Source organism: Vigna umbellata, chromosome 1 (genome assembly GCF_029865625.1).
Source record: "Vigna umbellata cultivar VRB3 chromosome 1, Vumbellata_1.0, whole genome shotgun sequence".
Lineage (NCBI taxonomy): Eukaryota > Viridiplantae > Streptophyta > Magnoliopsida > Fabales > Fabaceae > Vigna > Vigna umbellata.
Genome location: NC_142165.1, coordinates 38,072,727 through 38,099,471, shown reverse-complemented (window position 1 = coordinate 38,099,471; position 26,745 = coordinate 38,072,727). Strand labels below are relative to the sequence as shown.

General features: G+C 37.5%; 1 pseudogene; it reads left to right on the top strand.

Moving 5' to 3' along the window:
* Positions 1-9,721: 9,721 nt before the first annotated feature.
* LOC148205283 (uncharacterized) lies at positions 9,722-12,090 on the top strand (annotated as a pseudogene).
* The last annotated feature ends 14,655 nt before the right edge of the window (positions 12,091-26,745 follow it).

Below are 26,745 nucleotides of genomic sequence, written 5' to 3'. Positions count from 1 at the left end.
TTCACAAGCTTTGTGAACCAATGCAGGATATCATGATTGTGATTGTGAAATTAAGCAGGATGTGTATGTCAAATGTGAATGAGCTTATATGTGAGGTTTTGAGCTCCAGAGTTGTTATTGTTAAATGCTATTACTCTGAAAGCATGAATGACTTTGCCCAGGTTTTCTATGATTGAATCAATTGCTTGTTTTGCATCATATGATCAAGGCCGTTTGTTGGAAACCTTTTTATTGGCCAAATTCGTAAAATTAGCCCACTAAAAGAGAACACTTTGTGTTCTATCCTTTTGAACCCTTAGCCTTGAACATACACTGAAACCCTTGATTGAAAATCTTTACCTTGAGTTAAGTAGAAGATCTTGTGTGATATTGTTAAATGTTCAAGTTTGGGGTTGTTGGGAAAACATGAAAAAGGAAAAGCATTGAGCTAAGAGCTAAAAAGTAAGAATATGCAAAGAAAAAGAAAAGAAAAGAAAAAGAAGCAAAGCTCAATGCAAAGGCAAAAGAAAGTTGGGAATGAATAAGATGATTGTGTTGTTATGATTCTCTTAACTCAAGGATTTTGTGATCCAGAAAAACCAATTTTCTTGTTAGCCCAGCCACATTATAAGCCATTGAAAAGTCCTTGTGATGATGCATGCTTGTGAATGTTTTTGATTGTGGTAAAATGAAAGGCAAAGTTGATTCAGGTGACATTGTGATAGTAGAGTGAATGAGTGATTACCTTTTATACACTTGTGTGTTGAGTGAAATACTTTACCTAGTGAGGAAATATTCCATTAGCACATGAACATCCATGCTTAATTGATTGGTCATTCATGAAAAAGAGCATTTGTTGGGTATTAACTGACTTTGTGAAACACTAAAGCATGTGCACATCTTGATTGAACTCTTGGTCATAAGTTTGATTGAAGTTTTTACTTATCTAAAAAGAGGATTTTTGAATGATTGAACCATCATATGAATTGGTTGAAGATTGAGTTACATCTTGTTTGCTTGAGGACAAGCAAAGTTCTAAGTTTGGGGTTGTGATAACAGTTGAAAAACTGTTATTTTCATGCTTAAAATTGACACTAAAAGCAACCTTTACACTTAGAAACTAGCTTGAAATCATGCTTTTCTTCATATTTTCAGAAATAAGAGAGCTGGACAGGTTTATGCTTGATTTCAGTGTTTTTGTGCAGGTTTTAAGGTGAATTTGGTGAAAGAAGTGAAGAAGGAGAGATATGGAATCAGAAAAGACATCAAAAAGTGCAAAAGGAGAAGCCGAAGTCACCGCTCAGCGGCAGTTTACCGCTGAGCGGCACTCAGGAGCTCACGGGAGGACCGCTGAGGGGCAAAATGGCCGCTGAGGGGAAGAAACGTGACACGCACTTACCACTGAGCGGTATTTTACCGCTGAGCGGCACTTTAATGGGCTTGGACCTAATTTTCTGTAATTTACGAATAATATATAAGCTTTAGGGTTTCCTAGGGTTTGTATCTCTGGCTGAAACGAAGTAAACACTCTCTCTTCCACCCCTTTGAAGGAGGATCTTGGATGCTGAGGCTTCCTCTTCACCTTTTTAGGGTTTTATCTTTCATTCTTTCATTGTTATTCATCTAGGTTCACCATGAATATGGTGAACTAAACTCTGTATGTTTGTTGGGGAATCAATGTAATCCTTTGAAGCTCTCATATATGGAATTTGTTTTTACATCTTTTATTTAAGATATATGCTTTCTTTCATCATTAGTTAGGGTTTTTCCTCTTTGTTTAATGCTTGCATTGTTTAACTCATTCGATGCATGATTATTGGTTTTGTCGATACGGGCGCGTACGGGGAAGTCTAGATCCGGGGAATTTCTCCCAATATGATATTGGTTGTCGTTAAGCTCCTGCACTTATGAACTGATCATTAGGAATGCTAGGAATTGTATGAACTCGTGATTAGGGAGAAGCCTTCTTGAAAGGTACTTTACAGAGTGGCATTAACAATGATGATTTGAATGTTGAATTCCTAAAATATATGAGAGTGGATAAGATGAAATTGACCCCCAACAACATATTCATACATAAATTTCATTGAAAGTGTTTATCTTTTGCTTTTTGCCATTGATCAAAACTTCATGCATACATATTTAATTTTCGTCTTTTGCATATAAAATCTAAATATTTCGTCTTTAAGTCTTAGCTAATCAAGAAACCACACAACTAAACTAGGCCGTGAGTCCTTTGGGAAGAACGATACTTGGTCTTACCAAGTTTATTACTTGAACGATTCGATCATACTTGTCGATTGAAAAACAAGTTTGTGACATCATATTTTGGTGATCATAAATTTGTCCATCACTCCTCTTCGCCCACTTCGTTCGCTTCCTCCCCTTCCTCCACATAGGCCACTTCGTCAACTTAGTCCACTTCGTCAACTTAGCCCACTTCGTGCACTTCGTCTACTTCGTCCACTTCCTCCACTTTCTACACTTCCTCTCCACTTGGTCCACTTCCTCTCCACTTGGTCCAGTTAGTCAACTTAGTCCACTTCATCCCCTTCGTCCACTTCATCCACTTCCTTCACTACCTCCACTTTGTCCACTACTGATAATAGTTGAAAAACTGTTATTTTCATGCTTAAAATTGATACTAAAAGCAGCCTTTAACACTTAGAAACTAGCTTGGAATCATGCTTTTGTTCATATTTTTAGAAATAAGAGAGTTGGATAGGTTTATGCTTGATTTCAGTGTTTTATGCAGGTTTTAAGGTGAATTTGATGAAAGATTGAAGAAGGACAGAGATGGAATCAGAAAAGAACTCAAAAAGTGCAAAAGAAGAGAAGCCGCAAGTATCGCTTAGCGCCAGTTTACCGCTGAGCGGCACTAATGAACACCCGTTGGCTCCGTTGAGGGGTGAAAGTGCAGCTGAGGGGAAGAATTCAACACACGCACTTACCGATGAGCGGTAGTTTACCGTTGAGCGGTGGTATTTTAGGCTTAGGCCCACTTTTCTGTAATATTTCGAGTAGTATATAAGCTTTAGGACTTCCTAGGGTTTGTATCTTTGGCAAAGTACGAAGCAAACACACACCTTTCCACCCCTTGGAGGAAGATTTTGGATGCTAAGGCTATCTACTCATCTTTCTAGGGTTCTATCTTTCACTATCTCATTGTATTTAATCTATTTTCACCATGAATATGGTGAACTAAACTCTTCTTGTTGTTGGGGAATCAATGTAATCTTGTGAAACTCTCATATATGGAATTTTGTGTTTAAACATCATATCTTTGATACATGCTTTCTTTCATCATTAGTTAGGGTTTTTCCTCTTTGCTCAAAGCATGCATTGTTTAACTCATTCGATGTCATGATTATTGATTTTAGTGATATGGACACATACGGTAAAATCTAGATCCGGGGAAATCCTCCCAAAAGCAATATCGCCTAGACATAGGGATATGAGGGTTGGTTGCCTTTAAGCTTCTGTGCTTCAGAATTAATTATTAGGGATGCTAGGAATTGTATGAACTCGTAATTAAGGATAGGCTTTCTTCGCCGAGACATCAGGTTTAAGGTAATTTAGAGAGTGACATTAACATTGATGAAAAGAATGATGAGTCCTTTGGGAGAAATCATATAACTAACTAGGCCGTGAGTCCTTTGGGAGAACAATACTTGGTCTTACCGAGTTTATTACTTATACGATTCGGTCACACTTGCCGAGGGTTAAACAAGTTTTTGGCGCCGTTTTTCGGTGTTCATAAATTTGTCACCAAGTTTTTGGCGCCGTTGCTGAGGATAAACAAGTTTTTGGCGTCGTTTTTCGGTGTTCATAAATTTGTCACCAAGTTTTGGGCGTCGTTGCCGAGGATAAACAAGTTTTTGGCGTCGTTTTTCGGTGTTCATAAATTTGTCATCAATTTTTCGTGGTTTAACTAGTTTATTTGTGTGATTATTGATTATTATTTTTGAATTTTGAATTTTAAATTTTGAATTTTGAATTTCTGTTTTTATTTTTCTGTTTTTATTTTTGTTTTTACTTTTCGGTTATTATTTTATTTTCTTTTTTATTTATTTTCTATTTTTATTTTGTGTTTTTATTTTTCGGTTATTATTTTATTTTGGGTTAAATATGTTTTTAGTCCCTAAACTATTGGCCGTTTCTGGTTTTCGTCCCTCTTTCAAAGTAAGGTACAATTTGGTCCTCATTCTTTTCGAAAACGTTCGTTTTAGTCCTCGAAAACTAACACCGTTTAAAAAGTTGGTCCTCATTTAGCAACAAAATGAGGACTAAAACCAAAGTTCCGAGGACTAAAACGAACGTTTCAAAAAGAATGAGGACCAAATTGTACCTTACCTTGAAAGAGGGACGAAAACCAGAAACGACCAATAGTTTACGGACTAAAAACATATTTAACCCTTTTATTTTTATTTCTTTTCTATTTTTTTCGATTTTTATTGTATTTTATTTTATTTTTCTATTTTTATTTTTCTGTTTTCTGTTTTTAGTTTTCTATTTTTATTTTATCTTCTTATCTCTTATATTATTTCTTGTATATCTTTTTGTGCTAACAAATTTTTCTAGGGACTTGTTTTCTTGTGTATGCAGGAAGTAATTCGAACTAGAAGCAAGAAAACCTCGGAACCTCTTCTTGAAGGTTTAGAGGAAAGTAGACGGAGGAGAAGAACTTTTCCCTCCTCCGGAAATTCTTTTACAACCTTCACAAGGTTCTCACCATAGCACTAAGGAGATGGAGAATAATAATATTAGACGGACTCTTGCAGATTACACTAATGTAGTTGGACCTCAGCATTTCAATAGCATAGCAAGACCGAGGGTCAATGCAGCTAATATGGAGGTGAAACCGGCATTAATCCAACTGGTTAAGAGTAACCAATTTAATGGGATACTAAGCAGGATGTGTATGTTAAATGTGAATGAACTTATATGTGAGGTTTTGAGCTCCAGAGTTTGTGTGATTGAATGCTATTACTCTGAAAGCATGAATGACTTTGCCCAGGTTTTCTATGATTGAATTACTTGCTTGTTTGCATCATATGATCAAGGCCATTTGTTGGTTACCCTTGTATTAGCCAATTTCATGAAATTAGCCACTGAAAGAGAAAACTATGTGTTCTATCCTTTGAACCCCTAGCCTTGAACATGATTGGAAAACCCTTGTTGAAAAGCTTTACCTTGAGTTAAGTAGAAAATATTTTGTGGTATTGACAAATGTTCAAGTTTGGGGTTGTTGGAAAATAGAAAGGGAATTGAAAGCATTGAGCTAAGAGCTAAGAATTAAGTATGTGAAAAGAGAAAGAAAAAGGGAAAGAAAAGAAAAAGAAAAAGCAAAGCTCAATGCAAAAGAAAGTTGGGGAAAAGTAAGAATGATTGTGTTTATATGATTCTCTTAACTCAAGGGTTTTGTGATCTAGAAAAACAAATTTTCTTGTTAGCCCAGCCACATTATAAGCCATTGAAAAGTCCTCGTGATGATGCATGCTTGTGAATTTATTTGATTGTGGTTAAATGAAAGGCAAAGTCAATTTATGTGACATTGTGATAGAAGAGTGAATGAGTGATTACCTCTCATACACTTGTGTTTGACTGAAACACTTTACCTAGTGAGGAAATATTCCATGAGCACATGAACATCCATGCTTAGTTGATTGATCATTCATGAAAAATAACATTTGTTGGATATTAAGTGACTTTGTGAACACTAAAGCATGTGTATGTCTTGATTGAAGTCTTTGTCATGAGCTTAATTGAATTTTTTACTTATCTTGAAAAGAGGATTTTTGAATGGAGTAAACCATTGTATTGATTGGTAGAAGATTTAGTTACATTTTTGTTTGCTTGAGGACAAGCAAAGTTCTAAGTTTGGGGTTGTGATAACAGTTGAAAAACTGTAATTTTTGTGCTTAAAACTGATACTAAAAGCAACCTTTAACACTTAGAAACTAGCTTGGAATCATGTTTTTGTTCATATTTTTGGAAATAAGAGAGCTGGACAGGTTTATGCTTGATTTCAGTGTTTTATGCAGGTTTTAAGGTGAATTTGGTGAAAGAAGTGAAGAAGGATAGATATGAAATCAGAAAAGAATTCAAAAAGTGCAAAAGGAGAAGTCGCAACTACCGCTCAACGGTAGTTTACCGTTGAGCGGCACTATTTTGGGCTTGGGCCTAATTTTCTATAATATTACAAACAGTATATAAGCTTTAGGTCTTCCTAGGGTTTGTATCTTTTGGCTGGAGACGAAGCAAACACTCTCTTTTCCACCCCTTGGAGGAAGATCTTGGATGCTGAGGCTACCTACTCATCCTTCTAGGGTTTTATCTTTCACTCTTTCATTATTATTCAACTAGTTTCACCATGAATATGGTGAACTAAACCTTGTATTGTTGTTAGGGAATCAATGTAGTCTTGTGAAACTCTCATATATGGAAATTGTGTTTTAACATCTTATTTTAAGATACATGCTTTCTTTCATCATTAGTTAAGGTTTTTCCTCTTTGCTTAAAGCTTGCATTGTTTAACTCATTCAATGCCATGATTATTGATTTTGTCGATATGGGAACGTATGGGGAAATCTAAATTCGGGGAAAGTCTCCCAATAGCATATTACCTAGACATAGGAATATGAGGGTTGGTTGCCGTTGAGCTTCTGCACTTCAGAATTAATTATTAGGGATGCTAGGAATTGTATGAACTTGTAATTAAGGATAGGCCTTCTTGCAAGGTGATTTAGAGAGTGGCATTAGCAAATGATGAAAAGAATGATGAAGTCCTAAAAGTATATGAGAGTGGATAAGATGAAATTGATAACCCCAACAACATACTCATCCATCTAATTCATTAAAGTGTTTGTATTCGTCTTTTCCATTGATCAACTTCACGCATACATGTTTAATTACTATCTTTTGCATTTAAACCTACAATCAACTGTTCACAGGTCTTAAATAATCAACAAATCATATAACTAACTAGGTCGTGAGTCCTTTGGGAGAACGATACTTGGTCTTACCGAGTTTTATTACTTGATACGCTTCGGTCATACTTGCAGAGGGTTAAACAAGTTTTTGGCGCCGTTTTTCGGTGTTCATAAATTTGTCATCAGCACCTCACAACCTTTAATGAAATTTGCAATACAGTGAAGATAAATGGGGTGCCTGACGAGGCAATCAAACTTAGCCTGTTTCCATTTTCATTGGGAGGCAAAGCTAAGCTTTGGTTGAATTCTTTTCCAGAAGGGAGTGATGCGGCTGTCGCGGCCCATCAAATTTGATGTGCATTATAGAATGCAGTATAGTGCTAGGAAGTGACTCCTAGGTCGTCTCTCAAGGACCAAATGTGGTTCGAAGCTTAGGTCAAACATGCAGTGGGGATTTTCGAAGTGTTTTTACAAGGAAAATTAAACTAAATTAAAATTGAAAATTAAATACAACCAAACATAATTGAAAGCATTAAAGTAAATGAAAACAACAAACTGAGCGTTGTAACAGATAAATATCCAAACACAATTCAAGTTATTCAAATGTAACACTTAAACTAGAACATTAACTGCACAATGTTGTAAGCTAAACATAAAAAAAAACAATTTATCACAGAAATGACAAAAAGTAAACGCTTGAAGAGTTAATTTAAATGAGTGAGTAAGCTGCTGTAAAATAAAATTCTTGCTGCACCATCTTTCCATCCGAGGCCGTGACACCACTCATCCTCTTCCAGCACGTCATTTCTCAAAGCAACTAAAACTAATTCTACAAATGAAAAACGTTGCACCCCTAAGTGAATGAAATATCGCTTGCTTTGTTCTTCCAGCCAAAATAAAAATGAATCACGCATCTTTTTTTTCAAAATGTGTACCACCAACAGCTTAAAATGAAATGCACAGTGGAGCTCCATTTTCCAAGCAATGAATTTAAAAGAAAGAAAAGATGCATTGAAACGTGTGCTTCCTAATGCTCCGTGCAGTAAAAAAAAACCGAGAGCTCCACGTTTCCACGGACACCTTGCTATTCTCATCCAAGAAAGTGCTCCCTTCTACTCCAAAGCAATTGAATAAAATTTCTTTTCTTAAAGCCTATCACTGTACACCTGCTACTTGTGCCCTCCAAATGCTAGAATTAATGTGACCACTCCTCACTCCAACCTAATCTACTTCTCATTTCATAAAAACAAAAGAAAAACAACTACTTTCATTCCAGCAACCGTAACATCCCCCTTCTAGAAGAAAAGAAAGACAATGCTTCTAACATTCATCCATCAAATCGCGTAAAAACTTTCATTACAAATGCCACCACCGTGAATACCATTCCAAACTCTATAAAACGTTCAATGAAAATTGCAAAGTGAAGAGTGGCGGCTGCTCTTTCATCCTTTGTGTGAAAGATAAATCTCCGAACACTTCTTCCAGGACGTCCAACGTGTGCCGCTTGCAGTTCAGCTGCTTGCTTCTTCCTTGCTCCACGTTTCCATGCACCCTTTCAAGACCGTGTGCTCTTCAAACAAACGTTCCAAGTTCAAGTTCCGTGAGTGTGGTGGCTGGCTGCCTCTTGGCCATGTGTCCCCTCTCCAGCACCCCCACTCATTCGCGCACACCTTTCTTGCTGCTGTTCGAGTGCTTTTCAAAGAAAGAAAAAATATTGTGCATATTTCCAGCCAGCTTCTTTCCGTGAAGCCCTTGCTGGATACACCCCCCTCCTTCGAGTGGCGGCTGGAGCTTCCCTTTAAAATGCAAGATGAAAACCCTCCAATTCCACGTGTGCTGCTGGAACGCTTCTCATGGGCCGTGTGCTGCCAATTGCTGGACAGTGCAACCCTCCCTTGTGCACCTCTCTTCTGCTGCTGGGCCGCGTATGCACCTGTCCAAGCATACATTCAGCTCCAGCCGAGACACCACTTTGCTGCTTTCTTCCCTCACATTCCAAGACGTGGACGTGAGTTACTTCTCCATGTGCACCCCCAAAAAATTGAAATCCACACCTCCTCTCTCATCTTAGTTTAAAGTATGTTTGATGTGGCATTTCTCTTTAAGTCCCAAAATATTATCCAACAATTTTCCTACAATTAATAATGCAAATAATTAGCCTCAGATAATTCAAATTAATTAAAATAAGAATTTCTGGTCAAATTAAGCACAATTAGTAAAAATTGGAGAATACTGGACATTCAAGCACAATTCCTTGATTAAATATAGCATAATAAGCTAAGTGAAATCAAGAAAATATTGACTCATCAGGGAGCTTTACAGAGTGGGAAGATGTAGTGACAAAGTTGTTGAACAAATACTTCCTATAGTTCAAGGTAAATAAAGGGAAGCAAGAAATCTCATCTTTCAAGCAAGGCATGGAGGAATTCCTAGGTCATGCATGGGATAGATAAAAAAGCCTATTAAGAAAGACTTCCACGCATGGATTTGACGAAGTAGAAGTAGTCCTATTCTTCCTTGGAGGTCTTGGTTCACAAACCAAGTTGATGGTAGACGCCTAAGCTAGAGGAAATATCAAATGGAAGACTCCAGACAAAGCCACATAAATAATTGAAAACATGGCTACTAATGATAATGAGCTTAACAGTGAAAGAGGAGCTCCTATTCAACAAAAAGGAGTTCTACAGTTGCAATCCAATGATGTCTTGTTAGATCAGAACAAGATAATAACTCAACAATTGGAGAGTCTCACAAAGGCACTTGCACAATTGCCAAAAGAGTTAAAGACTGTTGCACAGGTTCAACCACAAATGTGTGAATTATGTGGTGGTGACCATATCAATTGTCAATGCGCCTTTCCAGTGGAAGCTTTAGAGGATGGTAACTTCATGGCCAATCAATTTCCATACCGTTAGGGAAATTTCAATCAAGGGTGGAAACCACACACAAGTATTGGTCAAGGACAAAGTGGGAAAGCTGAACAATCAGGGCAATTCAACAAGCAACAGCAACAACCAACCTTATGGCAACAAATGGCTACACTTAATGAAAGATCAATAAGGGTGGAAGAGACTCTTCAGCAATTCATACAGGCAACTGCATCCACTCAAAAAAGCACTAAAGCTGCTATTAAGAACTTGGAGATGCAAATGGGTCAAATTACTAAGCAGTTGGAAGAAAGGCCTGACAAAAATTTTGGGGCTAATAGTGAGTTTAACCCCAGGGAAGAATGTAAGGTGTTAGTGAGTGCAAATGTGGAAATAGTTGAGTTAGAAAGAAAGAAAGAAAAAGAAGAGAGAAAAAAGAGAGAAAAAGAAAAAGAAGAGAGCAAAGAAAAAGAAGAGATAAGAGAGATAAAGAGTGAAGACATTCTTCCTTTTCCAACAGATCATGAGAAACAATTTGACTTTACAAAAATATTTAAGATGTTGGATAATGATGTACCTTTTAAGGAGATATTACAGCACATTGCAGTTTATACAAAGCCTGAGGAAGAAGTCTCTACAAAGAAAAGACGTAGAGATGATGAGACAAAGAAGTATAAAGCTGTTAAAAAGAAGCCATTCCCTCCAAAAGCAAAAGATCCAGGAAGTTTCTCCATTCCATGCGGTATAGGGAAGAAAAGGATAAAGAAGGCTTTACTTGATTTAGGATCAAGTGTTAACTTGATGCCTTATTCCTTACTTGAGTAGATTGGTCATCTTGATGTGAAGCCTATAAAAATGAATTTATTAATGACAGATGGATCCACAAAGAATCCCTATGGTATAGCAGAGGATGTTATAGTTTGTGTAGGAAAACTACAGTTCTTGGTGGACTTTGTGGTGATGGAAATGGAGGATGAGAGGATACCCATTATTCTCGGAAGACCGTTTATGATAATGGCCAAAGTCATCATTGATGTGGATGAAGGCATAATGGTATTCCAAGACCGAGAAGAAAAAGTTGTTGTAGATGTCTTCAAAGAAGAGGGACACATGCAAGAGGAAGAAGCTAGTCATAAAGCTAAATATCAAGATGTACTCATGACTAGCCATCAGGATGAAAAGCCAAAGGTCAAAGGTAAACATTGTTTTTTGTTTCAGGTACAGGAAGAAGAAGATGAATGGAAAAAGAAAGAGAGAGAAGAGAGAGATGAGAGACAAAAAGAAAAAGAGTTTGAAAAACCACTTCCTTATCCAAAAAATTATTCAAGGAAGGAGAAAGAAAAACAGTTGGAAAGATTCATGGAGTTGATTAAGAAGCTGGAGATTACTATACCATTCTCTGAAGCATTGCAACAGATGCCATCATATGCAAAATTTTTAAAGGAACTCCTTACAAAGAAAAGCAAGTACAGTGAGAAGGAAACTATCAAAGTACAGGGTAACTGTAGTGCAATCATACAGAAATTACCTCCTAAGCTTAAAGATCCAGGAAGCTTCACTATTCTATGCACCATAGGAGACTTGAAAGTTGGAAGAGCATTGATTGATTTGGGAGCTAGCATTATTTTAATGCCGCTATCCATGTTTAAAACAATTGAGGGTTTGGAACTCAAACCTACCAGAATGGCTCTTCAATTGGCAAATAGGTCTCTTAAATATCCATATGGAGTGGTTGAAGACGTTTTAGTGAAGGTTGACAAGTTTGTATTCCCAGTAGATTTTATTGTAATGGAGATGGAAGGGAATGGTGATGTACCTCTCATTCTTGGGAGACCTTTTATGAAGACTACTAGAGTTTTAATTGATGTAGAGAATGGTAAGCTTAAATTGAGAGTTCATGATGAAGAAGTAAACTTTGACATATTCAAAGCCATGACATATCCAAAGCCATGACATATCCAAATGATGATAAAACATGTTTTCAACTTGACGAACTTGATGAAGTTTGTACGGAGCAAGAAAGGATGGTGCATTATGTTTCTCCATTAGAAAAAACTCTTATTGATGCGTGTGAAGATTTAGATGACGGTGAAGAGAAATTAATTGAAGAATGTATGATGGACTTGGAAACATTGAAGGAGATTCCAGAGGAGGATACAAAGTTTGAGATAATTGATAAGGAAGAAGAAGTCGAAGCGAAGAAGTTAGAATTAAAAACACTACCATCACATCTAAAGTATGTTTTTCTAGAAGAAGATGGAACAAAGCCAGACATCATCAGTAACTCTTTGTTTCCAAAAGAAGAAGAATAGTTGATAGAAATTCTGAAAGCTAACAAAGAAGAAATTGGGTGGTCAATCTCAGATCTTAAAGGTATCAGCCCAACTTATTGTATGCGTAAGATCTTTATGGAAGATTATTATAGACCGAGTGCTCAACCACAGAGAAGGTTAAATCCTGTAATGAAGAAGTTGGTTACACTAGTGCAGAATTGGCCTTTAACGTCACCCAATAGACGTCCGTCCACAAAAACCCCAACGTAAATAATTGACCGGTGGCATATCCGTAAATAAGTGGGACTGTAGACGTCCGTGCTTGCAGGGCCCCGACGTCTATAATATTATAGACGTCCGGCCCCCCACAACGGACGTTTAAGAGGCTGAAGCAATGAACTCTTCAACTACCCTGTCAGCCTCTTAGACGTCTGATGACAAATTTATGAACACCAAAAAACGGCGCCACAAACTTGTTTAACAATCGGCAAGTGTGACCGAATCGTATCAAGTAATAAACTCGGTAAGACCAAGTATCGTTCTCCCAAAGGACTCACGGCCTAGTTTAGCTATATGATTTGTTGATTATTTAATACTTAAGAACAAATTGATTATAGGGTTTAAATGAAAAAGAAGATAATTAAACATGTATGCATTAATTTGATCAATGGAAAAGAGGAATACAAACACTTTAATGAATTAGATGGATGAGTATGTTGTTGGGGTTATCAATTTCATCTTGTTTACTCTCATATACTTTAGGAATTCATCATTCTTTTCATCAATTGCTAATGCCACTCTCTAAATCACCTTGCAAGAAGGCCTATCCTTAATTACGAGTTCATACAATTCCTAGCATTCCTAGTAATTAGTTCTAAAGTGCAGGAGATTAAAGGCAACCAATATGCTATTGGGAGAAATTCCCCGGATCTAGATTTCCCCGTACGTTCCTGTATCGACAAAATCAATAATCATGGCAATGAATGAGTTAAACAAAGCAAGCACTAAGCAAAGAGGAAAATCCCTAACTAAAGATGAAAGAAAGCATGTATCTTAATATAAGATGTTAAAACACAAATTCCATATATGAGAGTTTCACAAGACTACATTGATTCCCCAAGAACAATACAAGGTTTAGTTCACCATATTCATGGTGAAACTAGATGAACAATAATGAAAGAATGAAAGAGATAGAAAATTAGGCCCAAGCCCAAAATAGTGCCGCTCAGCGGTAAACTACCGCTTAGCGGTAAGTGCGTGAGTTGTTTTTCTCCCCTCAGCGGCCTTTTCACCCCTCAGCGGAGCCAACGTGACTGCCTGAGTGCCGCTCAGCGGTAAACTGCCGCTGAGTGGTAGTTGCGGCTTCTCCTTTTGCACTTTTTGATGTCTTTTCTGATTCCATCTCTATCCTTCTTCACTTCTTTCACCAAATTCACCTTAAAACCTGCATAAAAACATTGAAATCAAGCATAAACCTGTCCAGCTCTCTTATTTCTAAAAATATAACCAAAAGCATGATTTCAAGCTAGTTTCTAAGTGTTAAAGGTTGCTTTTAGTATCAATTTTAAGCATGAAAATAACAGTTTTTCAACTGTTATCACAACCCCAAACTTAGAACTTTGCTTGTCCTCAAGCAAACAAGATGTAACTCAATCTTCTACCAATCTGTATAATGGTTCACTCATTCAAAAATCCTCTTTTCAAGATAAGTAAAACTTCAATCAAACTCATGACAAATATTTCAATCAAGATGTACACATGCTTTGGTGTTCACAAAGTCACTTAATATCCAACAAATGCTATTTTTCATGAATGACCAATCAACTAAGCATGGATGTTCATGTGCTCATGGAATATTTCCTCACTAGGTACAGTGTTTCACTCAAACACAAGTGTATAAGAGGTAATCACTCATTCACTCTACTATCACAATGTCACATGAATTGTCTTTGCCTTTCATTTAACCACAATCAAATAAATTCACAAGCATGCATCATCATCATGAGGACTTTTTCAATGGCTTATAATGTGGCTGGGCTAACAAGAACATTGGTTTTTCTAGATCAAAAAACCCTTGAGTTAAGAGAAACATATAAACACAATCATTCTTATTTACTCCCAACTTTCTTTTGCATTAAGCTTTGCTTTTTCTTTTCTTTTCTTTTCTTTCTCTTTTTCTTTTTCTTTTCACATTCTTATTTCTTAGCTTCTTAGCTCAATGCTTTCAATTTCCCTTTCTATTTTCCAACAACCCCAAACTTGAACATTTATCAATACCACAAAATATTTTCTACTTAACTCAAGGTAAAACTTTTCACAAGGGTTCTCAAATCATGTTCAAGGCTAAAGGGTTCAAAGGATAGAACACAAAGTGTTCTCTTTTAGTGGCTAATCATGAAATTGGCTAATAGAAGGGTTATCAACAAATGGCCTTGATCATATGATGCAAACAAGCAAGTAATTCAATCATAGAAAACTTGGGCAAAGTCATTCATGCTTCCAAAGGAATAACATTCATTCACACAAACTCTGGAGCTCAAAACCTCACATATAAGCTCATTCACATTTGACATAAGCATCCTGCTTAATATCACAATCACAATCACAACATCATGCATTTGTTCACAATGCTTGTGAATCACATGTATAAGCATATAATGTACATCTCCACATCAATCAATATCAAAGCATCATCAAGCATTACTTTATCAAACAATCATAATCACAAACAAACCATCATAACAGATAAAGTTTTCAATTGAATACATCAAACCCTATTCTAAAAACATAAGTAAGTTCAGAACACAAAACCAAATAAAAGCATAAGTCCTGCTCTAGTTATGATAGCATTCATCAGTAAATGCTATCTCAGTTCCTCATCAATCTGAGCTGTCATCTGTATCCTCCTCTTCTTCTTCATCTTCAGCATCCTCAAATGCATCATCATCATTAGCTTCAACATCATCTTCCTCCATCTCCATAGCTGAAGCTTCAGCTGCTTCAGCTCTGCCTCCTTGTACCTGCTCTTATGGCCAAGCTACCACATTATGAAATTCCTCCATAGTCCACCTGTGTGCTGGAGGTGTATCATACATTCCAACAATCATCTCTGCAGTAGCCACCTGCCCTCTGTGGATAGACTGTAACTGTGCACCTATAAGAGACATGTACATGTCCCTCATTTGGAACGGTTCTGCTTCATGTGTCTCAGCAGATGCCCGACTCTGTGCTTGCCCTCTTTCTCTGCGAGTACGGTGTGGTGGAACTGGTTGAGCTGCTTCCTCACCTCCACAGTATTGTCTATAATAGGCCTCATCAATTGCTTTCCTTGGCCTTTCAAAGGGTGGAGCTGAAGTATCCACCCCAACTATCTTGCAGAGGTGCGTGATTAAAGACGGATGTCCTAAGGGTGCTTTGTTGTTTGTTGTGTTAGCGCATACCCTTATCTCATCAGCTATTACCTGTCCAATATTGACATTCAAGTTCCTGATTGCACAGTAAAGGAGGAGTGCCCTGCTAAGAGTAATGTCTGACACATGAGAACATGGCTGAATGTTGGCATGAGAAAATGCCATCCAATACTTTGCAAGAGGAGTCAAGTCAGTTCTCCTAATGTTCACTACAGCGCCAGTTCTATTCCTCTGAAAATGTCCTCCAGGTACACATAAAACTCTCTCCACATCAAAATCAGCGCCTTCTTCCAAACAGAGAGCAAATTGGCACTGCTCACCAGCCCACACAGTATCCAAGAAGTTGTTGATGGAATCAGGATCATACCTAATAGCATGGCCTCTGACATAGCCAAGGTAATTCTCAGCTGGATAATCACCAATCTTTCTTGCATTAGTGTAGAATTCTTTTACCACAGCTATATTGGCAGGTGTAGGGTATGTGGCTAGCTTTCCCCAATCATTCCCTAACAATTGCTCTCCAAATTGAGGAGCAAAGTTAGGTATCATTCCAACCTTTCTTTCCATTAGGAGCCTCCTATCTTGAACCACCTTGAAATGCTTCTCATGTTTGCGAGATAGGAACCTACTAGAATGGGGTTGTTCTGGTTCCTTTTCTTTTCTTTTGGATGCCATGGTCTTTATTCTTTTGCTTGAAGAGGATGCCATTCCTACATCAAACACAAATACAAAACCACCAAAAATTTTTGTAATTCATTAGTAACACATAAACAACACCATATTTTGAAGCTAAACCACCGCTGAGGGTCAAAAATCACCCCTCAGCGCCACCAGTGCAGCAATTCAGAGCGCAATTAAGCAAAAATCTAATGTCTGTCAGAGTGCCGCTCAGCGGCAATTTACCCCTGAGCGGTGACTCTGCAGATTTTTGAAAACTTCATTTTAACCTCTCCTAACTCCACCCACATGCAATTTTCAGTTTTTCAGATCAAAACCATTCAGTTTAATCGGTTCAAACTTCAATTAAATCATCAAATCATGCATAGAAATCAAAACCACTAAAGATTCATGGTTTAACAATCAAATTCACATTCAAGAACCCTAGAATGAAAAATGCTTGACTTACTTGGGTGGAGATGCTAGATGAACTGAGAATGCTTTCAAGCTATGATAATCTCTCTTCCTACCCCAAACTTAGATGGAAAGCTAATGATAAGATGAGTGAAAGAGAGATTTTCTCAAGAGGGATAAAGTTGTAGAGAACCTTTGAAAAAGTATGTAGGAGTGTGTGTGCAAAGAAAAATCTGAAAAGAGAAACTACGGCGCAGCTTAGGGTATAAAAATACCCTAATGGGCTCGGGTTCCGCTTAGGGGCAGCCTAAGCCCAGTCTGCGACACTACCGCTCAGCCGTAGTTTGCCGCTCAGCGGCACTTTCGGGAAGTGCTCTTCTTCTTCCTAGCTTAACCTAGGTGCCTCCTACCCATGCCTCTCACTTACTCCCTGCAATAACATGTTCAGATTACTCATGCAAAATCCTGTTATGCAACTACAGCAGAACAAACAAAAATATAATCAATCAATTGGGTTGCCTCCCAAGTAGCGCTTGTTTAACGTCACGAGCCTGACCCAAAATCCACCACCACCCATCAGTAGGTGCAAAACTTTCTTACCAACACCCATCAGTACATGTAACAAACCTAGTATCCTTCAGTGGATACTTAACCACCTAGCATCCTTCAGTAGATGCTATATCTCTGTAACAAAATTATAACGAAAACAAAAATACCCAAAAGTTCAAAATTACATCACTAAACCAAAAATTAAAAGTTCTTAAATCACTAGGTTGCCTCCCAGCAAGCGCTCTTTTAACGTCATTAGCTTGACCCAATAAAGTTCAAGTTCCTTCTTCCTGGTTGATGTCCATATTCCACCAACTCCTCAACTGCTTCCGGTGTACTGTTTTGACTCTTCTAGAATATGGAGACTCTATCTCTATCATCTCCTTTTCTTTATAGCCTTTCACAACCCACAATTTGTTTTTGACTCTCACAGGTGTACCCAGTTGGAGTTGTTCTTTCATCCAGTCATCAGGAACTTTCCTTCCTCTTCCAATCTTTTCTTTTTCCGGTACCTGAAACAATAAACAATGTTTACCTTTAACCTTGAGCTTTTCATCTTGAAAGCTAGTCATGAGTACATCTTGAAATGCAGCTTTATGACTAGCTTCTTCCTCCTGCATATGCCTCTCATCTTTGAAGACATCTACAACAACTCTCTCTTCTCTGTCTTGGAGCACCACTATACCTTCGTTCACATCAATGATGGCTTTGACCGTTTTCATAAACGGTCTTCCAAGAATAATGGGTATCTTTTCAGTCTCCATCTTCATCACCACAAAGTCTACTAAGAACTGGAGTTTACCCACACAAACTATAATATCTTCTGCTATTCCACAGGGTTCCTTTGAAGATCCATCTGCCATTACTAAGTTAACCTTTACAGGCTTCACATCAACATCACCGATCTGCTCCAGTAAAGAATAAGGTATCAAGTTAACACTTGATCCTTGATAACAGTTGAAAAACTGTTATTTTTATGATTAAAATTGACACTAAAAGTAACCTTTACACTTAGAAACTAGCTTGAAATCATGCTTTTCTTTATATTTTTGGAAATAAGAGAGCTGGACAGGTTTATGCTTGATTTCAGTGTTTTTGTGTAGGTTTTAAGGTGAATTTGGTGAAAGAAGTGAAGAAGGAGAGAGATGAAATCAGAAAAGACAACAAAAAGTGCAAAAAGGAGAAGCCGAAGTCACCGCTCAGCGGCAGTTTACCGCTGAGCGGCACTCAGGAGCTTGCGGGAGGTCCACTGAGGGGCAAAATGGCCGCTGAGGGGAGAAAACAAGTCACGCACTCACCGCTGAGCGGTATTTTACCGCTGAGCGGCACTCTGGAAGTCACGTCAGGACCGCTGAGGGGCAAAATGGCCGCTGAGGGGAGAAAACAAGTCACGCACTCACCGCTGAGCGGTAATTTACCGCTGAGCGGCACTCTAATGGGCTTGGACTTGACTTTTTGTAATTTACGAATGATACATAAGCTTTAGGGTTTCCTAGGGTTAGGTATCTCTGGCTGGAACGAAGAAAGCACTCTCTCTTCCACCCCTTTGAAGGAGGATCTTGGATGCTGAGGCTTCCTCTTCACCTTTTTAGGGTTTATTCTTTCATTCTTTCATTGTAATTCACTTAGGTTCACCATGAATATGGTGAACTAAACTCTGTATGTTTGTTGGGGAATCAATGTAGTCTTGTGAAACTCTCATATATGGAATCTGTTTTTACATCTTTTAATTAAGACTTATGCTTTCTTTCATCATTAGTTAGGGTTTTTCCTCTTTGCTTAATGCTTGCATTGTTTAACTCATTCGATGCATGATAATTGGTTTTGTCGATACGGGCACGTACGGGGAAGTCTAGATCTGGGGAATTTCTCCCAATTTTATATTGGTTGTCGTTAAGCTCCTGTACTTATGAACTGATCATTAGGAATGCTAGGAATTGTATGAACTCGTGATTAGGGAGAAGCCTTCTGGAAAGGTACATTAGAGAGTGGCATTAACAATGATGATTTGATTGTTGAATTCCTTAAAATATATGAGAGTGGATAAGATGAAATTGAACCCCAACAACATATTCATATCTATATTTCATTGAAAGTGTTTATCCTTTGATTTTTGCCATTGATCAAAATTCATGCATACATGTTTATTTTCTGTCTTGCATTTTAAACCCCGAATATTTCGTTTGTAAGTCTTAGTTAATCAAGAAACCACATAACTAAACTAGGCCGTGAGTCCTTTGGGAAGAACGATACTTGGTCTTACCAAGTTTTATTACTTGAACGATTCGGTCATACTTGCCGATTGAAAACAAGTTTGTGACATCATAATTTGGTGTTCATAAATTTGTCCATCAAGTTTTTGGCGCCGTTGCCGGGGACTCGTGGTTTAACTGGTTAATTTGTGTGATTATTGATTATCTTTGACTTATTTTTTTTATTTTATTTTTAAATTTCAAATTTTTATTTTATTTTTCTTTTTTTTTTTTTTATTTTCTGAATATTATATCTTCTCTTATATCTTTTTGTGCTAACCAAATTTTTTCTAGGGTTTTGTGTTCTTGTGTATGCAGGAGGCAATTCGAACTAGGAGCAAGAAAACAACAGAACCTCTGCTTGAAGGATTAGAAGACAGTAGACGGAGGAGAAGAATCAGAACATCTAGAGAACTTTTCCCTCCTCCGGAAACTCTGTTGCAACCATCACCACAAGGTTCTGACAATAGCACAGAAAATATGGAGAATAATAATATCAGAAGAACTCTTGCTGATTACACCAATGTAGCTGGACCTCAACATTTTAACAGCATAGCTAGACCTAGAGTCAATGCAGCCAATATGGAGGTCAAACCAGCATTGATCCAACTGGTGAAGAGTAATCAATTCAATGGGTTATCTCATGAAAGCCCATATGAGCACCTTACTACATTTAATGAAATTTGCAACACAGTGAAAATCAATGGGGTGCCAGACAAAGCAATCAAACTTAGTTTGTTTCCTTTCTCATTGGGAGGCAATGCTAAGCTTTGGTTGAACTCTTTTCCAGAAGGAAGTTTCACAGAGTGGGAAGCAGTGGTAACAAAGTTTTTGAACAAATACTTTCCACAATCAAAGGTGACAAAAGGCAAGCAAGAGATATCTTCATTTAAGCAGGCCATGGAAGAATCACTGGGGCATGCATGGGATAGATACAAAAGTCTGCTAAGAAAAACACCCACGCATGGCTTTGAAGAACAGGAAGTAGTCTTAACTTTCCTTGGGGGGCTTGGTTCACAAACCAAGATGATGCTTGATGCCTCAGCAGGAGGCAATATTAAATGGAAAACTCCAGAGGAAGCTATAGAAATCATTGACAACATGGCTACTAGTGATAATGAGCTCAACAGTGAAAGAGGAGTTCCTATGCAACAAAAAGGGGTTCTCCAATTACAGACCCATGATGCCTTGCTAGCTCAAAATAAAATTCTAACTCAACAGTTGGAGACTCTGACTAAAACTCTTGCACAATTACCTAAAGAGTTGAAAACTGCTGCACAGGTACAAACCCAGTTGTGCGAACTATGTGGAGGTGATCATATCAATGGTCAATGTGCTTTTCCAGTGGAGGCTTTGGAGGATGTTAACTTCATGGCTAATCAATTTCCATACCGTCAAGGGAATTACAATCAAGGATGGAAACCACATCCAAGCATTGGTCAAGGACAAACTGGGCAAGCAAATCAATATAATAAGCAGCAGCAACAACCAACCTTTTGGCAGCAGTTATCTATGCTTAATGAAAAATCAACAAGGTTGGAAGAAACTCTTCAGCAATTCATACAGAAAACCGAATCTTCTCAAAAGAGCACTGAAGCTGCTATAAAGAATTTGGAGATTCAAATGGGTCAGATTACCAAGCAATTGGAAGAAAGGCCAAATAGAAATTTTGGGGCTAATACTGAGGTTAACCTTAGAGAAGAGTGCAAAGTGGTAAAGAGTGTGAATGAAGAGATAATTGAGTTAGAAGAAGAAGAAACAGAAGAAAGAAGAGAAATAGAGAGCAAAAACAATTTTCCTTTTCCAATAAATCAAGAGAAACAAATGGACTTCACAGAATTATTCAGAATGGTGGATAATAAAGCACCTTGGGAACAGATTTTACAGAAAATTGCAGTTTACACAAAATCTGATGAAGAAATTTCTACAAAGAAGAGACGTAGAGATGATGAGGCAAAAAAGTGTATAACTGTTAAGAAAGAGTCATTCCCTCCTAAAGCGTCAGATCCAGGCAGTTTTTCTATCCCTTGTACTATAGGGAAGAAAAAGGTAAAGAAAGCTCTCCTTGATTTAGGTTCAAGTGTTAACTTGATACCTTATTCTTTACTGGAGCAAATCGGCAATGTTAAAATGAAACATGCAAAGATTAAAATAGTAATGGCCGATGGATCTTCAAAGGAGCCATGTGGGATTGTAGAGGACATTATAGTTTGTGTTGGCAAACTTCAGTTCTTGGCAGACTTTGTGGTGATGAAGATGGAGACTGAGAAGATACCTATCATACTTGGAAGACCGTTTATGAAAACGGCCAGGGCTATCATAGATGTAAATGAAGGTATAGTGGTGCTCCAGGATAGAGAGGAGAGAGTGGTGGTAGATGTTTTCAAAGATGAGATGCAAGCAAAGGAGGAAGAAGCTAGTTATAAAGCTGCATTTCGAGATGCACCCATGACTAGCCGTAAAGATGAAAATCTTGAGGTTTCAGGTAACCATTGTTTGTTGTTTCAGGTACCCAAGGAAGAAGAGATTGGAAGAGGAGAAGAAATTCCTAGAGACTGGAAGAAAAGAAGACTCCAACTTGGCACACCTGTTAGAATCAAGAACAAGTTGTGGGTTGTGAAGGGCTTTAAAGAGAAGGAGATGATAGAGATAGAGTCTCCATATTCTAGAAGAACCAAAACAGTTCAAAGGAAACAGCTGAGGAGTTGGTGGAAAGACAACATCAACTACAAAGAAGATGGAACTTGAACTTTATTGGGTCAAGCTAATGACATTAAAAGAGCGCTTGCTGGGAGGCAACCCAGTGAAATTAAAAACTTTTGATTTGGTTTTGTAATTTGTAATTTGTGAACATTATTTTTGTAATTATTTTGTTGGATATAGCATCTACTGAAGGATGCTAGGTGGTTAAGTATCTACTGAAGGATACAATGGCTGTAACACCTACTGATGGGTGTTGGTGGATTTTGGGTCAGGCTCGTGACGTTAAACAAGCGCTACCTGGGAGGCAACCCAGTTGATTGAATATTTCTGTTTGTTTATTTTAGTTAGTGATGGAAGAATGAATTGGCGGATTCGGATGGAGGAACAAATCAACCAAGCTCACCTATGACTTGGACCATAGAAGCACCCAGCAATGGAAGAGGTGCTTTGGCAATGCAGCGGAATGGGTTGAAGATGATTGGAGGAACAGAAAAGTGTGGAAGTCACTCTGAAGAGGTGTTCGGTGGTTGGATTGGAGAAGATATAATGACTCGGTGATGAAGATAAGGTTGGAATGAAACAATGGTTCAGTGAAGGAGAAACTGAAATGAGGGAAGTGTTTTAGGTGTTGAAATGTGATGCGGATGGGTGGAGATATGCTAGTAATGGAGCCTAGCTAGGGAGAGAGGCTAGAGGAAACTCTCAAGCTCTCTCTCGGTGACCTTCAATAAGAATAACTTTCTGGACAGCAGAAAACAATTCTTCATTCAAATCAAAGGTGGGTTACAACCAATGGAGCAATGTATTTAAAGGAGAAACCAAGCTCCTGGTTCACATCTACAACGTTAACTATGATGCAAGGGCCAGCTGTGCAAGTGGAAGGAAAACGTGAGTGGCTACGTGGCCTATCAAACAAGAAACTGGTGAAGAAACGTGAGTGGCAACTGGCGCAAACCCTCATCTGTTGAGCACTAGGCTTTCTTCAACTTCAACCAAGCTGCTGGTTGGAATGTGACTCATGTGGGCTTCCAAAGCAGCTTACTATGGATCCAATTGAAGATTCCAACATTCCTCTAAGTGAAGATTTGGCTTGCTTCTTCATTCTTGATGTTTCCTTGCTTCTTGATTTATCAAGTTTCTTGGCTAGTTGATCCATGATCTCCTAGCTTTATTAGACCCTACAAAACACATACAAACATATTAAAGAGAATCCTACTAAGACTTAGAGAAAGAAAATTAAGAATGAGTCTTTAACAATCCATCTTCACTTCCCTTTCTTAGCCTTAGCTTAAGTTGATACTCCTTTGAATGGAATGCCCTTAAATGGGTTTCCATCATACCCTCCCTCTTGAAAAACGATTTGTCCTCAAATCGGGAAGATATAAAGAAGCACAACTTTGGTTTGTTACTTTCCTCCTGGATCAAAAATATATCTACAATAAGCATCAAATATATCTCCAATTAGTATCAATCCAAGAAAGAATTTTTTTATGGAAGTAACTTTAGAATAAGGACTTTGTTTTATAGTTTTAAAGAAATCTGAAAGTCCTATTTCACAAGTCACTTTTCTTTTATCTTGAGTTTCTTGTATCCCTAAGGGTAACAATAACTCAAGATTTAAATTGCCATATTTTGAAGAGGGTAGTGTAATGATAATTTGTGTGGCAATTGGTTTAAAAGAGAAGTTATCATGCAAAGACTTAAAGATAATTGAAGAAGAATTAAAGGATTGGAAACCTTCCCTTTTTGGTTCCCTTTGAATTGTAGGAGTAGAATTTGCCATCAGTAGCAAATGCTCCTTTTCTCTCTTTTCTTTTTCTCTTCTCTCATCTTCTACTCTCTTCTCTTCTTCTCTCTTTCTCTTTTCTTTTTCTCTCAATTCCTCTTCTCTCCTTCTAGTCTCTCTCTTTCTTCTCTTATCCAAGAGTTTCTCAAGTTTTTCTTTAAATTCAATTTCCCTTCTAGAGAAACCATCTAGACCTTTCATAAATGTTTTTCCCTCTTGAATAAGGTGTCCCATTAATTCTAGGTCTCTCTTGGCTGAAAGAGGAACAAAATTTCTTCTCATGCAAGCTCTTAGTTCATACCAATCATGAATGGAGGATTTTCTACCTTTCTTGACACTATATTGCCTATGATTCCACCACTCACTTGCATGTTCTTCTAATCTAGAAAGATATATGTTAAGAGCAAAGGATTCACTATCTCTAGCAAGAAAAGGATGTATTTTATCAATTTTTCTTTCCCAAGCTAAATATGTTAAAGCACTAATGTCCCTACCAAAGAATGGAATATCTTTCCTAGCTTGGTTATACCTTTCATCCTTCCTTCTTTCTTTTTGTTCACCTTCATTTTGATTTTTCATGTATTGGGCAAACAAATTCCTAAGCTCACTCATTTCTATTTCTCTCTTGGTGATCATGATTTCTTCATTCATCTTTTTAATTTCAAAAGTGGCTTCTTAGTTTGAAAAGGTTTAAGATTTTACCTAGAGACAATTCCCAGGTAAGAGAGGTGAGCCAAAGGCCGCTTAAATACCAAGTCTTACCTAGCCAGAATGTCTAAGGTTACTTACTTGACCATTTTCAAAGTAAGATTCACTATTGAATTTAAAAATGGACTCAAACAATCAAAATAAAAGATAAAACACCTATACTTCTAATGGAACAAAATCTTAGAGCATGAAAATTAAACAAAAGAAATCCTAGGTGAGGCTTGTAGCTTTGGCTAACAAGACACACTCACCGTCTACAATCAAAGCAAGCAAAGAAAAATTGCCAAGATTAGAGAGAGCACCAAGGACTCTTCCAAACACTTGGTCTTAATGGCCTTTTACAAACAAAAACTGAAAACTAAACTGGAAACATATTACAAGTTCAAAACTCAAAAAAATTCAAGCTAAACTACTCTGTTGATCCATATGTGCACTGCTTGAACTTATCCAGCTGCCTTCTTGCTTGTTTTGATCATTCAACTCTTATACATTGGTGTTTCAATCTTGTAGACCAAAACTAGCTACTGCAGAACATGTTTTCTGCACTGGAACAGGTTGTATTCAGCCCTTGAGATGCAATCAGATGTATGCTTGATGATTGGCACAGTGCCTAATCAATGTTTACGTGAACTGCTGCAGTTAGCTACAGGATAAATTCCAAAACAATTTTGCACAGAGAAATCTGGAGTTTGCACTCATCCAATTACTTTCTCGTCAAATCAGTAGCACTTCAGCTTAGATAGATCCATTTGCATCTCCTTGAAGATCACCATTCAGTTTCAGACCTGCACTGTTATACACCATAACCAGCAAATATACTACAGCTTTCCAAAATCAAGTTTACTCAAGCAGCAAAAGACTCAGTTCATTAGTGTCAATCAACTTGAAATGAGAAAATTGTTTGTTCTAATTGATCACTAATAATGAACCAAGCTGGTCAAAATATATAGCAGCACCAGTAAAACCAGAAAACCCAATTGATCAAGTGTGATGAAATCTGTTTTGAGCAATTTGGATAGACTGAAATTTGCACCTTCAATTGGAAAAACCAGTTCAAAAAGATGTTTCAAAAATATAGTTGATCATTGGCATTGCCTTTCCAAAACAAAAAACTGTATAGACCTATTGAATAGCACAAGTCAGATTTAAGAAATTGGACTTTTCAGCATTAAAAGCTAAAACAGGATTTTCCTCTCGGCCAAGTATTTTGGCTTCATGTGCATCCACTCAAATCTCACTTTCTGAACTGTTTCAGGGTATTTTCACTCCACTGACAAATTGCTTTTGAAGGATATACACTCAATCTCACCATCACTCAACTGTTTGGCTTGTGTCTCAAAATTTAGCTAATGGAGTTGCCAAATTTTCACTCTTTTTCTCACTGCAGAATGGTGTTTCAGGAAGCTATTTTTTTCTTGCTGTGGAGGCACTTAGATCAAGAGCTATATGAGTTTCCACCCCTCAAGAGGCTACCACTAGCATGAGCAATCACCCTAGCACAAAATCTGCACCAATAGGCATCTAAACAGCACCACAAATCAGATTAAAAGTGACCAAATGACCAGGATTTTAAACTGAAATAGATTTACTTTGATGAACAAAATCAGAATTCCAAGAATGACCAATCAATGAGTTTAAAGCTTTAAAAACAGGTTGGCACGTCAAAAGGAACTTATCAATGGTTCTAGAACTGATTAATAAAGCAAAAAAAAACTAAAATACAGGTTGAAATCAATGTGAAACCAAACTGTTTGATATTTTCCAAATCTGTTTGATGAAATGCCCCAAAGAGAATAAGATTTTGTGTTTTGGGGTTTTAACTGCTTGAAACTGGATTGCACGGTTCTGCAAGCTTTTTAACAGTTGATATCGCTTATTTTGATCATTTACTTTCAATCTAAAACACTGAACCAGCTCTTGCTACAATCCAAATTGAAATTTGAAGATCAAATCATCAAAACAGATTCAGTTTTCAACACTGCACCAGAAAAATTTGGCTTGATTTTGGTGGTTTGAAACTCAACTTTCCATAGAAGTGGCTTAAACTCGAAATGAATCACTTCAGCAACTTTAATTAGTGATTTGAAACATGTTCAAACTCTAAAATGAGTTAAAAACAGATTGCTACACAGATTGACCTTGCCACTTCCTAATTTAACTCAAAATATGATGGTTTAAGAAACAACTCTGCACTTAGGCCAAGATATTACTAATT